The sequence below is a fragment of the Triticum aestivum genome, chromosome 1B (genome assembly GCF_018294505.1).
Source record: "Triticum aestivum cultivar Chinese Spring chromosome 1B, IWGSC CS RefSeq v2.1, whole genome shotgun sequence".
Classification (NCBI taxonomy): domain Eukaryota; kingdom Viridiplantae; phylum Streptophyta; class Magnoliopsida; order Poales; family Poaceae; genus Triticum; species Triticum aestivum.
In genome coordinates, this window is record NC_057795.1 from 653956358 (window position 1) to 653963137 (window position 6780).

Consider the following 6780-nt stretch of genomic DNA (forward strand, 5'->3'; position numbering starts at 1 on the left):
CTACTAAGCGGTCTCTACCGTGCCCCCCGGGACATGCCATAGTAGTAGCGCGGGTTTTTAACCCTCGCTACTACTAAGTTGATAGCAGTAGCGTTGGTTTTTGACCCTCGCTACTACTAAGTGGTCTCTACCGTGCCCCTGGGCCATGCCATAGTAGTAGCAAGGGTTATAAAGCCACTCTACTACTAAGTTGATAGAAGTAGCGCAGGTTTTTACCCCTCGCTACTACTAAGCGGTCTCAACCGTGCCCTCGGGGACATGCCATAGTAGTAGCAAGGGGTAAAAACCCGCGCTACTACTAAGTACTGGGGTTTTTAACAGCCCTAAAATCCCCAATCCACATCTCCTCGTCCAAATCACTCCTCTCCCTCGTCCCTCTTCCGCAACGTCTCCCTCAAATCCGGTGACCTCTTCTTCCATCGTAGCCCCTCCTTCCTCCTCCTCCTCCTCCTCCGCTGTTGGAAGGAGATGAAGATCCAACAGAGCGCCGTCCATGACGATGGCCAGATCTCTGATGGATGCAACCCATTTTCAAACCGGAACTAAAGGTCCCATTTTCAAACTCTACCCCCTCCCCCCCCTGGTGGATCGCCTTTTTAGTTTTGAAAAAGCTAAAGAAAATGATAAAAAATTCAAAAATTAAAATCCTTCGAGATGTAGTTATGTTACTACATCTACTAGTTAGGAAAATTTAAAAACTTAAATTTGGACATGTTTTGCAAAAAGTGTAGGGAAAATGTAAAATGGCTATAACTTTTGCATATGATGTCAAAAAAAAGTATAATATATCAAAATGTTCAGCACGAAAATCCGCAAATTTTTAGAATCCTCAAATTCTAAAAGGAAAAAAAGTTATGCTCAAATTTCAGTTTTTTTTAATTTTGGTCAAATCTGGTCAAACTATCACTACTAGGGAAGAGCCTATACACAGAATCCTATCAGCAGCGCGCTTCAAAATAACTCGCTGCTGCTAATTAGCAGTAGCGTGCCCGGATGAAACTCGCTGCTGAAACAAATCTAGCAGTAGCGCGCCCGCTCAAAGACGCGCTGCTGCTATAATTCCCACGAGGCCGCCGCGGGGCCAGTTATAGCAGCAACGCGTTATAGCGACGCGTGCTACTGCTACGTAGCATAGTAGCAGCGCATTTCCCGGATACGCGCTACTGCTAAGTTTCCTACAAAAATTTAGTCCCACCTCGCTCCATGAAGAGAGTTTCTACCACCTTAAATATGTTACTTCTGAAACTTTGACAAGCACTTGGTCTTCATTGAACTCTATGTGTAGAATTTGTGGCTGCAATATGAGTCTTCACCTGTTCCTAAACTGGTGAGGACTCATATTGACAAATCATATTGTACACAAAAAGATTGTTGATGATCAATGTATTTTTGATATATTGAACAAAGTCTATTTTTACATGCTGATACGTAGCAGTAGCGCTTTATTGTGAAAGGCGCTGCTGCTAGATAGCTTAGCAGCAGCGTGTTTTCCAATAGCGCGCTACTGCTAAGCCATTCATCTCCCACCCCCACACACACCACTCACACAGTCACACACTCAATCCTCCATCTGCGCTGCGCGCCGGTCCACCCCCGTCGCCCCTCCTTCGTCTGCGTCGTGTGCCGTCACCTCCTCCTTGCTGGACTCGGTACCGGCCTCCTCCTCCGTCCTCCCTCTCCACTCGCTGCTGGCCGGCCCCTCCTCGCTCCGCCTTCCTCCTCCGTCCTCCCTCAACTGGCCGCGCCGTCCGGCCCCTCCTCGCTCCGCTTTCCTCCTCCGTCCTTCCTCAACTGGCCGCGCCGGCCGGCCCCTACTCGCTCCGCCTTCCTCCTCCATCCTACTCTCTTCTCCCTCCTCGAGTCACCCCTCCTTCTCCCTCTTGCTCATATGCAACATTTTGATTTAGTTGATATAATTTAGTTGATTTAGTAGGCTAGTTGATTTAGTTGACTTAGAACATTTTGATTTAGTTGATTTAGTAGGCTAGTTCATTTAGTTGATTTAGTTGACTTAGAACATTTTGATTTAGTTGATTTAGTAGGCTAGTTCATTTAGTTGATTTAGAACATTTTGAATTAGTTGATTTAGTAGGCTAGTTCATTTAGTTGATTTAGTAGGCTAGTTGATTTAGTTGACTTAGAACATTTTGATTTAGTTGATTTAGTAGGCTAGTTCATATGCAACATTTTTGTTTAGTTGATATAATTTAGTTGATTTAGTAGGCTAGTTGATTTAGTTGACTTAGAACATTTTGATTTAGTTGATTTAGTAGGCTAGTTCATTTAGTCGATTTAGTTGACTTAGAACATTTTGATTTAGTTGATTTAGTAGGCTAGTTCATTTAGTTGATTTAGAACATTTTGATTTAGTTGATTTAGTAGGCTAGTTCATTTAGTTGATTTAGTAGGCTAGTTGATTTAGTTGACTTAGAACATTTTGATTTAGTTGATTTAGTAGGCTAGTTCATATGCCACATTTTGATTTAGTTGATATAATTTAGTTGATTTAGTAGGCTATTTGATTTAGTTGACTTAGAACATTTTGATTTAGTTGATTTAGTAGGCTACTTCATTTAGTTGATTTAGTTGACTTAGAACATTTTGATTTAGTTGATTTAGTAGGCTAGTTCATTTAGTTGATTTAGAACATTTTGATTTAGTTGATTTAGTAGGCTAGTTCATTTAGTTGATTTAGTAGGCTAGTTGATTTAGTTGACTTAGAACATTTTGATTTAGTTGATTTAGTAGGCTAGTTCATATGCAACATTTTGATTTAGTTGATATGATTTAGTTGATTTAGTAGGCTAGTTGATTTAGTTGACTTAGAACATTTTGATTTAGTTGATTTAGTAGGCTAGTTGATTTAGTTGATTTAGAATATTTTGATTTAGTTGATTTAGTAGGCTAGTTGATTTAGTTCACTTAGAACATTTTGATTTAGTTGATCGTTAATCCTTTGCTCATATTGCTTTAGGAAAAATGGCGCCACCACCACCACCACTATGTCGACTGTGCAAGTCAAGATGCGCCAGCAGCCTTGCAACAGGCTAGCTGTTCGGCATCTACTTCCAGCCGAATTTTCGTCATGTGGCGGTAAGAAATTAGATGAAATGTAATAACTATTTTATTTTTAGTGTTGGCATTACTGCATTGTGTCATTTTTCTTATTTTACACAGGTCGTCCCATGCAATGTGAGGTTGAAATTCAACAAGCTGACAGGAGACACTGTGACATTTGAGGCTCCTGGGGGGCCGTACACTATGGAGGTCGAGAAAGGACGCAATATGTCGCAGATTGGAGGAGATGGATGGGCCCGTTTCGTCGCTCGCATGCGTCTTACTGGTGGTGAGTTGATCAGCTTCTCCTTCCGAGCAGAAAGACCCAAGCTAGCTGTCATTTATCTCAACCTGGTGGAAGATGATGAAGATGACGAAGATGATGAAGATGATGAAGATAATGAGGACCCACTCGATGAAGATGATGAGGACCCACTTCATGAAGCCATCGTAGCTCAAAGAACAAGGCTGAGTGAGGAGGAGGTGTCCAACCCGTGGGACATAATTCCGCCACGTGCTGACTTTGTTGGGGTGCCATTCGTGACCCGCTTGACAAATACCATGGTTGATCGACATGATATGGTATGTTATATACTTACAAATGCAAATTATCTGATGAATTACTTAGTGTAGAGTTTTAGTGTAGAGTTCGATCACATGCTTATTAGTGTAGAATCTAAGGAAACTATTAATAGTGTAGATAATCCATATGTACTTATTTATGAGGCTATTTATTAATTGATATGTTTTTCTTATTCAGAAATTGGCAAAGAGCATATCTGTGAGTTATGGTATCGAGCCTGATGAAGAAGGCTCAGCTGGACTACGCCTTACTACAAGGGGCTCTGTCACAACCTGTACTTACCGCGTGGACACGGACGGTCGCACACACTTAAACTCGGTTGGGTGGAAGAAATTCCTCGATGGCAAGAATTTTCGTGTTGGATAGGCCATCCTAATTACTATCAGGAACACCAACCGCCCAGGCTTGAGGATGATGATTGTCTTCGATATCATCTAGAACTACATATGTGTGGGTGTGGCTATATCATCTAGAACTACATATGTGTGTGTGGCTATATCATCTAGAACTACATATGATGATCATCGTTGATATCATCTAGAACTACATATGAGGATGGCCGTTGATATGACCTTGTACTGCTTGAGGATGCATGTTGACTATGCATGAAATAGTTATCTAGTACTCCCTTCGTTCCAAATTACTTGTCGTGGTTTGAACTAAAACCACGACGAGTAATTTGGAACGAAGGGAGTACTACCTAGTAATGGTTTATGAATTTGATATCTACTAGCAGTACCTAGTATCTAGTATCTAAAAGGGAAACTGAAAGGGAAAGGGTAGTGGGAAAATGATGGAAGATATATCAGTAGCGAGGGATGGCGAAATCGCTACAGCTAGTTAATAGTAGCGCGTTCCTGAAAAGCGCTGCCGATATCGTCAACAGTAGTAGCGCGTGTTAGGGCCGCGCTACTACTATGAGTTAGCTGTAGCGCCTTATTAGTAGCGCGGCCCCCCGCGCTGCTGCTAGCCTCAAAACCTGCACTACTACTAGGGTTTTCCCTAGTAGTGTATGGTCAAACTACTTATTTAAGAAGTATTAGTGTTACTAAATAATTATTCAAGAATATTAGTTTTAATAAATAATTATTTTAGCTTTTTGGAATTTTGGTCAAATCTGGTCAAACTGTGGTCAAACAATGGTCAAACTACTTATTCAAGAAATATTAGTGTTACTAAATAATTATTGTTTTCTAGAACAATAGTTTCAAACTCAAACAGTGAAATGTGTGACTTCATGCTCAAGCTAAACTCCTGAGGGTTAATAGGATTGACATCTTACTATTGTCAGGAAAACAACAAGTGCAGACTTGGAAACGAGGGAGAATAGAACCCGGAAGTTAAGCGTGCTCAGGCTGGAGTAGTGAGAGGATGGGTGACCGTCCGGGAAGTTAGATGATTTGGAATGGTCAGGGGTGATTAGAGATTAGAGATTAAATTGAGCAGCGATGAGGGGTGATTAGAGATTAGAGGTTAAAATGATTTAGAAATTTGAAAATTCGGGAAACAAATTCGAAAAAAAATTCAATTTTTTTTCAAAGAATGGGTTAGTAGTAGCGCGGGTTTTTACCCACGCTACTACTAACGGACGTAGTAGTAGCGCGGGTGGCACCCGCACTACTACTACCTATTAGCTGTAGTGTTGTATCAATAGCGCGGGCACCCACGCTACTAATATACCTAAAACCCGCGCTGCTGCTAGGCTTTTCCCTAGTAGTGGATGATGGCCCCGGCGGCGTTCCAGCGCCACCGGGAGAGAGGGGGAGAGAGCCCCCCCTTCTTCTTCTTCCTTGACCTTCCCCCTAGATGGAATAAGGGTTTCCCCTCTGGTCCATGGCCTCCATGGTGGCGAAGGGGCGTGAGCCCCTCAGAGATTGGATCTCTCCCTCTGTTTCCTTCTATTTCTGCGCTCCCCTATTCTAGCCTTTCACCGATTCTTAAATTGATGGAGATCTGTAACTCGGATTGGGCTGAAATTTTAACATGATTTTTATCCGGATATTAGCTTTCTTGCAGCGAAAGAAGGGCACCAACCGCCTTACGGAGTGGCCACAAGGACCAGGGGCGCGCCCTACCCCCTGAGGCACGCCTCCCATCCTTGTGGACTCCTTGGGCATCGTCTCGCGTTGATTCTTTTTCCCAAATATCACATATATTTTAAAAAAATCTTCATAAGTTTTTACCGTGTTTGGACTTCATTTGATATGGATTTTCTGCGAAATAGAAAGCATGCAACAAAGAAGAACTGGCACTGAGCACTGGATCAATATGTTAGTCCCAAAAATAGTATTAAAAGTTGCCAAAAGTATGTAAGAGTTGTAGAATATTTGTATGGAACAATAAAAAATTATAGATACGACGAAGACGTATTAGTCAACAATCAGCTCTACCAGTGTCAGACTGTTAGATGTCAATCTAATGGCAATCGTGCTTCTTCAGTCTCTGATCTTGCTGCTGTTGCCGCCCAAACCAACGCCGACAGAACCGCCTGCTCCCACCTCCCGTAGCCGGTTGTGCTACCGGGAAGGCCTCATGGCCCCACCATACTCACATCCCTGGCCTGGCTATCCCTCTACTCACTCACAACTCCGGTTATTCTCTGGCGACGGCAACCTCACACTGTGGCCGAACAAGTAAACCCTCGTAACCACTCCGTATGGGAAACAACTACCAAGTCTTCGTCGGCTCCAAGTCGTTCCCTTACTTGGCCTCATCGTTGTCCACTGCCTTGGTGCTCTCGACACTGCGTGGTCAACGAATGACATCCATCGGAACAGGACTGTACGTGGAACGGCTGACAGCTGGGTCCATGGTCGCACGCAAGGAAGTGCCTCCTTTTTTTGCGTGTAGGAAGTGCCTCCTTGTTACGCGCAAAATAAAGATTCCTCCTAACAGCCAGGACCCACCGGAAGGGCCTCTGCATTTCACAAAAAAACATCCCCCCCGCTGACAGCTCAGATCCACCAGCTATTACGCGCAAAAATAATGAATAGCCCCGCTGCTAGGTCGGTCCCACCATATTTGGAGGCTGACTTGTGGGCCTACTAAGTTGACACGGACGCAGGGCTTTGTCAACTTAGTCAATATAAACAACTCTAGCTGCGGTGACCGTACGATGTCCATCCAACGGTCGTCGTGCT